The sequence below is a fragment of the Lathamus discolor genome, chromosome 3, assembly GCF_037157495.1.
Source record: "Lathamus discolor isolate bLatDis1 chromosome 3, bLatDis1.hap1, whole genome shotgun sequence".
NCBI lineage: Eukaryota > Metazoa > Chordata > Aves > Psittaciformes > Psittacidae > Lathamus > Lathamus discolor.
In genome coordinates, this window is record NC_088886.1 from 65,352,124 (window position 1) to 65,360,658 (window position 8,535).

At 47.1% G+C, this 8,535-nt stretch overlaps 1 long non-coding RNA gene across 1 annotated transcript; it reads left to right on the forward strand.

The window, feature by feature from the left end:
* Positions 1-603: 603 nt before the first annotated feature.
* On the forward strand, positions 604-7,173 carry LOC136011030 (uncharacterized). Its single transcript, XR_010611154.1, has 3 exons — positions 604-801; positions 6,395-6,859; positions 7,007-7,173. It is a non-coding gene; the product is annotated as an uncharacterized LOC136011030 (long non-coding RNA).
* The last annotated feature ends 1,362 nt before the right edge of the window (positions 7,174-8,535 follow it).

The window sequence follows — 8,535 nt, forward strand, 5'->3', positions numbered from 1 at the left end:
CCCTTCCTCCAAAAACCTTGTGATACGTACGGACGAGACAGAGAAAAAAGTAGCGCTGACATTGGAGAAGTTGAAAGATGGAGCTGGCCAAGTCAGGCAGGAGGCCCGTGTCAGAGCCAGGAGCTGCAATCACCTCTCCTGAGGATGGTCTTTAATGTCATTTCCAAAGGCAGGCTCCCCTCTAATCAAGAGCTGACCTCCCCACAGCTCCTCATGCAGGATCCTGGTGCTCCACAGGACCTGCCACTTGGATGCAGCTCCTCACTTTTATCTTATTTGCTCATCGACCCTAGGTCAGCTTTCCAAGTGGCCCATGCTGGAATAAGCATCACCAGGGAAAGGCTGTGAGAGGGCTATTGCTGTTGGAAACAAAGAACCAACAAACAAAAACCCACCAAAAAATACCAACACAAAACACCAGTCAAAAAAAAACCCCAAACTACCACCAAAAAACCTGCTCCAAGGTTCTTTTGAACTCAGGGGAGTTTAATCCCATGGTGGAGGGTTATCTTGTACAGTGTGATCCAAGAGCGGGGGAAGAGAGGTAGAGCAGGAATTATCCCTATGGCATGTGGTGAGCAAAGACCCCACTGCAGGGCAGCTTGTCCCTGACTGCAGGCAGGAGGGATGGAGTCAACCAGAGCCAGAATTTCACCTCTTTGCTCATTTCCTCCCTGTCAGGAAATCCTTGCCTTGAAGAAAGGAGCTGGTTTTACAGGAACAGAGGTGACCCTAGGAGGGGCTGCTGGGACACACCTGATGCTGCACCAAAGACAGAGGCTGCTCCCTGGAGTAACAGAGGTGAGTGAGCAGATTGAGTCAATGGTGCTGTATTTAATGGTGATATTTGATGCTGCATTTGATGGGGTCAGCAGCAGATGTGGTGGCCATGCCTGAGCAAGCTTCCTTCCCACCAGCTCAGCTGTGTTCAGGAGGGATGGGCTCAGGCTTCTAGCAATGAAACAGATGCAGGTCTACCTGAACAAGCAAGCAGGTTTTGGGATGTCGGTAACAGACTCCATGCACAGACCATTGGCAAGAGCAGAGGCAGAAAGGGTGGTGTGAGAGGAACTGATTTAAAAGGGCACATCTTCAGAGGAGCTAGTCTAGGCCACCCTGCCCCAAGATGTTCACTTCCCAGCAGTTAATGGGGATGCAGTCCCTGCCTGGTTGCCTTGTAGGTCAGTGGGAAGAATCAGAGGCAATCAGCAGCCTTGGGAAAAAAGCCCCTAATGACGGAGGAAAATAGCCTTTGGGATGGTTTAACGGTTATTGGTGTTTGACTCACGGCTGTGGGTATTTTCCTCTCTGGGCAGCTGTTGGGAGAACTGGGGGTGGCTACTGGGAGATGATTGAATACATGTGACATCCCTGAGGTAAGAGCTCTGTGGTGAGGCCTTAAAATATTAATAGCAATCCTTACAAGCAACATTGCTGTATTGCAGGGCTGTGTCTGGGGGAATAGGCACTGGCTTTGTTGTGAAATTCCTGGAGTTACTTGCTCAGTGATAGCACTCATCACCCCTGTTTTTATGTGAGCAAGGTCAAAGGTGTGGCCTGGTGCCCCCAGGAAACTTACTGCTTACAAAAGAAATGAGGAATAGAAATAAAGGCACTGTTGCAAATTTGAAATCCTGACAGAAACAGGAGGATTGGTCAGATGTGGGTGCCAAAGGCTCCCCTAGCTGCGTTTACGTGCCTTCTCACATGAGCTGGCTCTCTAAGAAGTTCTAATGAGGTGAAAGGGTGCACATCTGCTCCAGAAATTATGACTGAGGATGCTGCATCCTCATCAGCCAGGTCCTCTATCAGCTGTACAAAGAGAGGTTCTCAGCCCCTGCCTGCTGTCAGGCTGCAGCTAAGGAAGCTGTTTGGCCCTGCTGCTCCTCTTTCCCATCTCTGCTTCTAAGAGGGGTCAGAGTCAGGGCATCAGTCAAAGAGCCAGGGGAAGCTTTTGATGGCGATTGCTGCAGTTTCTCCTCCATCTGCAAAGCTGAGAAGGGAGAAAGCCCATACAAAAGTGCAGCACCACAACAGTGATGATAATCCCCAGTCCCCTCAGAGTCAGTCTCATCCCACCCCACCCTCTGTTTTCTTCTCTAGCAAGAAGATGTTTCCCCAGCATTGCTGGCACCCTCAGCAGGACAGATCCAACACGGATTTTGCAGGCAGAGGCAGCGAGAAGGGCTGGGCTGGGATGCTGGGGTTCTTTCAGGACAGTGAGTTCAGGTCATGGCTCTGCCAGAGGATTTTTCACGTGACCTTAAGCCTGCCTTTTAAACCCCTATCTGCCTCAGTTCTCCAGCAGTTAAATGGGATAGGACTTTCCTCTTTAGCTGTTTGCATTATAAGCTCTCCTAAGCAGAGGCTTTTCCTTCTTTTGTTTGTGTATCTCCCCTAGCATGTCTAGTCCTGGTTGTAGCTGCTTCTGTGATATTCCTTTTAATGAGACACTTGAGCTCCCTCTCTGTGCACAGGATCTGCCATTTCTCCCCCTTTAGGTTTCCTGTCACAGCAAGGGTCAAGAAGAGAGGATTTGCCTCTAAATTGTTCAAGTGTGAAAGCACAGTACGTTTGTGCACCAATCAAAGTGCAAAGTAACCCTGAACTTCACGTAAATGCATTGTCTGAGCTGGAGAGGAAGCCAGCAGCTTCTCCAGCATATGTCTGAATATGCTGATGTGCATAAACCGTGAGGCCATTTCTATTCAGAGGGAGAGGTCCCTGAAGGCTGTGTCTCAGCACACAGCTTGAGCTTCGGGTCCCTCTGGACTGCTGGGCTCTCGCTAGCATGAGAGCTGGTCATGGGACTCCAAACACATGTTGCAAACTCTGCTCATTTTTAAATCTCTGCTTTTTCAAAAGCAGGGCGAGAGCATCTGTTGTGCTCTGAGGTCATTCATGGCTTCAGGATTGCCAGGAAATGAACATACTTCTGCAGCATACAGTGTGTAGGGCAAACAAACAATATACACACATATGCAAGAGAACAGAGCAGGGTGTAGTATTTTATGGAATCCCACAGTGGAGTGGCTTCCAGCGGTTCTGCCTTAGGAAGCTGCACAGCTGTTTCAAGCTGGTGAGCACTTGGGGAGATGATCTGTATTTGCATGACAAAGGATAAAACAACATAGTTGTCTCCAGTACCTCTTTCTTGGTGTGCCATGCAGGGTGTGTTCCAGCTCCTTGCTCAGATAGGAGATAGGATTGCCTCCATGGACAGCCAAGGATCTCTGAGGCCTTTTCCTGTCACTTGAACTCACCTCTTACCTGGAGAACTTGGTGTTTTGGGCTGTAGCCACAAATGTAACCGAGAGCATGCTGAAACTAGTGGGAATCTTTCCATCAAATGCTCAAGGGTTTGCTTTGGATTTCATCTGCTTTCTGCAGATCTGACCCAAAGCCATTGGAATGACTGTTTTGGAATACTCACACTGTCCCTTTGAGGAGTGTTTCAGTGGTTAGGAAGAGCTTACCCCCAGATGGAAAGCAGGGCCCTACCCAGGAGCATGTGAGGTCTCATGGACCTAATCACATCTGAAGCCTAATGAAGTGCTTGCATGGGGCAAGGCCACTTAGAGTTGCTGTCTGGTGCTTGTGCACAAATCACTCACTGCTGGCCAGGCAGCTGTGTGTGCTCAGAGGTGGCCTGTGAAGTGCTCTGCAACTGGCCATCAACATCTGTCTCAAAGAAGGCATTGACTTCTCTGGGACAGGCAGGACCAGGATGTGCTCCTGAATCAGTTATCATGAGTCTGACTCAAGTGGGAAGCTTGTGATAAAAATGCTTGAATGGTTCATTTGCAGCCAAGAAAGGGAGCTTCGTTTTCCTAGGCTGGCCTAGGTTTCCCCAGCTTTGACAGTGCAGGTTTTGTTGTGACACTATCAAAACATTTCATTTCCATGAGCTACTTTGGCTTTTGATGGAGCTCTTATTAGACTATGGCTCCGGTATGCTATATACTGTGCTCTTTTTATAGTGTGTTAATAGTCTGTTCTTTACTGTTACTGCAATAAACTATCGCTACATCATGAAAAGGAGAGGTTTTGTGTTATCAGAAAAAAGAATCAGCATTATTAAAGCAAACTGCACTGATATTTCTGGTGTTTCTTTAAGCAATTCACTGATACATTTCCATAATGTGATATTTATTTCATTTGGTTTATTCTATCAAGGAGCTTTTAAAGATATTGGGGTTTTTCAAAGACACAAAATGACACCTGCCAGCCCCCCTGCGTGTGAGTCTGTTTTCAGAGATGAAGATGGGTTCATGTCAGTAGTGCTAGAGCTCCTTTGTAAACTTGTTTCATGATCCATGTGGTCTGGTGACAATAAAAACCTGCCCTAATTTAACATTAGCACTTTTGTATCAGTTACTGAACATACCTGAATTACAATAGCACCCAGGGGCTTTAACTGACAGCGAGGCTGGATATCATACGGACAGATTCAAAGAGTCCCTTTCCCATTGCATGAAATAGCCAAGAGAGATGTTGTGAATCCTCTCATTTTACATCTCAGGAATTTGGGAATGGGAGAGGAATTGTTTTCCAAAGGTTGTGCAGGGAATCAGGGAGAGATGGAACTGTGAACACTGGTCCAGGACTCCCACGCAGCAGCAGGACCCCCAGCAGGTCTGAAACCTCTGTTTCCCTGTTCTGTCTTGCTGATGGTTTCTCCAGATCCCAACCTTCTTTAGTGAGAGACCTTGTAAAGCTCCTTGTAAAGCAGTCTCCTCTGTCCTGCTGTTTAAAGCTTTGCTGTGTCCTTGAGGAAAATGAAGTTTTCCCCCCCTCTTGAAGTCTGTGATATCTTCAGCTGTAGCACCAAAGGAAATCCATCAGTGTGATACTTTATGGAATTGTTGTCTCAACAGCTTCATCCCAACCAAAACTCTCATTTTCTGAAGGTTATCCCAAGAGTGATAGTTACTACTTGCATCTTCTTGAATTTGCTCAGTTAGTGGCTTACCAGGATTGTTCCAAACTTAAAAGCCAAACTTGGGAGCAATAAAGTGCTTCAACAGACTGTTATGGTCCTACTCAAGTAGATAAGTGTGTCTTTGCACAGTGTGTATGGCCTCTGCTACAGTTCATCCAAGGGACAGCCTGATCTCACTGCCAGCAAACAGTTTTACTCCATTGGGGTGAAACTGTATGAAATGGTGAGGAGTGGCTGGTCAGGTTGCAGCACAAGGATATAGGGGTTGCAGTGGCTGTGGTATGCCGAAGCAGAAGCTTGAAGCAGAGACTGCAACTCCCTCCTGTCCTGCAGATGTGCCTGCAGTCCCATGTAAGTAGTTAGAGGGAGCGTTACTCAGTAGCTGCACTGCTGGTGCTTTAGGGCAGATTTAGATACCAGAGGGTGACTGGAGACAGACTGCCCTGCAGCCTGGTTGGTTTGGGTTTGCAGACTTCAAAGTGTTCCAGTTGCCTTTTGAACAGGTAAGCCTTTATTCAAGGAAACCTGCCTCAGGCTTCCCCAGTTTAAGTTCCAGATTTCCATGGAAATGCAGGAGTCTTGGGACATTGCAGGCTGACATTTGCGCTTTGTGATGTCTTTGTTCAGAAGTGTTACAGCAAATGCTAAAGTCAAAGATCTTAGGAAAGGCTTTGCCTTTCATTTTGTTTACAAGATGAGGAATACAGCCCAGACTGCAGCCTTTCATCATGCTGCAGTTAGCCAGGCTTAGCATAAACAGCCTGCTATGATAGCATGATAGAGTGCAGCTTGCCAGGGGTCTGCTTTGTTCAAGTCTCACCTATCAAACGTTTGGGCCAGGCCAGCTCCATTCTTTATGATTTTTGTTGTTTTGGGGTGGGTTTTTTTTTGCATTGTGTGAGCTTTCTAGGAAACAAGAAAGGGTTCCAGTTACAACCAAATACAGTTGTAACTGCTCCACTAACAACACTTTTGATGTGCCGTTCAAAGCAAATCCATCGAAGCAGGGTACTGTTAATAAAACTCAGGAGAAACAGGAGGTCAAGTGACGTGAGTAAAGGGCTCTTTCAGTCTCTTTGGAGCTCCTGTCCAAAGCCAAGAAGAATTTGTTCTGACAAAAAGACTAGTTTTACTTTGGAGATTGCTCTTTGAACTGGAAAGAACTACTTCATGCTCCTGGATTGTGTAAAGACACTTATCTACATCTTTCCAGAGCTCCCAAATGTATCCAAGGAAAACTCCTGGGGTTTTTATATGCTTTTCCATCAAAAGAAATAACCCCCAAACCAGTATGTTTGAACTTCTGGAGTCCTGTTGACTTGTGACAGCATTTTAGCATGTCAGTAGCAGAATCATTTGTAACATGAGATGAAGTGTCATTGTTCATATTTGTCATGTAAGGAAAACTGACACTGGGCAGCTCTTGTAACACAAGCTTTTTCATTTGGGCAGGAGGAAAATACAGTGAACTGAAAAGAGCTTCAGCTGGCAACCTTTTGGAAGAGCCTACAGATACCTTACATGGCCCTGGAGATGGGTGTCAGTCAGTCAGCAAGTCCGAGACCTTTTCTCTTGTTTCTTAGGTTCCTACATCACTTCTGAATGGAGTCTGGGGAATTCAACCTGAGGAAGAGGCACTGGTGATATGCAAGGTTTTACAGCACAGCACATGGCCAGAGCTGTCCTTACCTAAAGAACCTCTAGTTCTAAACTCCAGGTTTTGTTGTCAGTTTTGTTGTTGTGTTTGGCTTGGTTTGTTTTTTTTTCCCCAGAGAGAACCCCATGATACCACTTCCTTTTGCACATGGCCCAGTGCTTTTTTGCTAACTTTTCACCCTGCCCTTCACAGAACTGAGATAACATCAGCATGCAAAATACCACATGTCCTGCAGGAAACTTATGCCCCAGACATTTTGTGTGAGTCATGCACATGGGGCTCTTCTCTGGAGGAGCTGCTGCCTGCCTGTATGTCTGTCCTGTATACTTGGTAGTAGGCAGTACTTGACCCACTGGGCTGGCTTCCCCTCTTGTGCGAATGTTTCACCAGCTGCATCTCTGTCCCAGTTTCATATCAGTGCCACCAAGATGCACATCTGCCTTAGCTGATGAGGAGAGCTGCACACAATGAAACGTGTACCCAGCAATGACCTGTCCTGCTCCCTCTTGATGCAGCCCTTTGTGGGATGCTGTTTACTGATGCTGTTACACCCTTGTTTTCTTCAGAACAGGAAAAAACAGAGGTAAGGAAGATGTCTGTGGCTGAAAATTTAATTTCAGTGCCCCCCCCCCCCCCCCCCCAGCGCTGTGGTTTGTTTCTCCACCTCTTGTCATTCAATACCCTTGGGCTGCTTGTCAGTGTGGGGACCACCGGAGCGATGGAGAGATGTGATCACCTCCTGGCAAAGATGTTTATGTAGCCACAAACCCAGAGCACTCCTGTAATGTTCACTGCTCCCTGCTACTTCCTGCCTACTCCCAGTGTTCACAAGTGACCTTGCTGAGGCCATGTGCAGGTTTTTCAGGCCCCCAGCAAGGCTATCCAGAGATGGGAGAACTTCAGGAGAATAAAGCAGGTCTGGCAAAGCTGGCTTTCTCTCAAGGTCTTGTATCTAATAGAAATACCCTGGCATGGGCACTGTGTCAACAGCATGGGCTGTCAGGCTGGCACAACACACATTGTGCGCAAGCTTCTGTGCACCCTGAAACCTCAGCTCACTATTTCTATGTAACCTGAACTTCTAATTTCTTCCAAGGGAGACTGAGTTGAGAGAAGCCTGTGGTATTCTTCAGGGATAAAAAGGAGCACATTGGAAAACCTGAGCTGGCCCCAGCCTGTTGAATGCCCAGTGAATACTTGCTGATGGGAAGCTAGTATGTGGAATATACTCTGTGGGGACTCCTTCATTTCTTTGGCTCTGTGCCTTTTGCTAGCAACTTCCACAGCTGCCATCCTGGTGATGTTCCTGTAGAATTCCCCCCTCCGCTGATGGAACATGGTCATCAGACTCACTGAGCAAGAATCTTGCCCTAGTTTGGCTGTGGACCTGACTGGTTACCATTCCCAGCCCTTCCCCAGTTGCCGCGTGGATGTCTGTGTCCACGGGTGCCTATGGCTTCCCTTTCCTCCAAATGACTCATGGCCTGTGTAGATAGAGGCCTTTTCTTCCAGAAGGCTCCAAAAGACATTGTACATGTTGCACAAAAGGGCAAATGTCATTTGGAAATAACCGTTTTGTTGGGATAAAATGTAAAAATTGCGAAGTGAGGTTTGCCTTCCCAAGGGAACTCACTCAATGTACGTCCTTCCCACCTACCTTTGGATAGACTGACTCACCCTGAGTGGCTGCTGCTTTCTCTTCCCATCAGCTACAGAATCCTGCATGCCTACCTTAGACGGACGTTTAGCTTCTAGGATCTTTGCAGGATGTTGTATGATCTTAATCTCTCTTTTCAAAGGAGTTTGGTGCACTTGGTAAGTCACTAGGTAGTGTGTTAGATGAGTGTTCAACAATACTGACCCATGGCCTCAGGTCAGACTAGCACAATGCACAGGGAAGTAAAGAGCATTAGGAGCTTGCCCAGGCTCTTTTTAG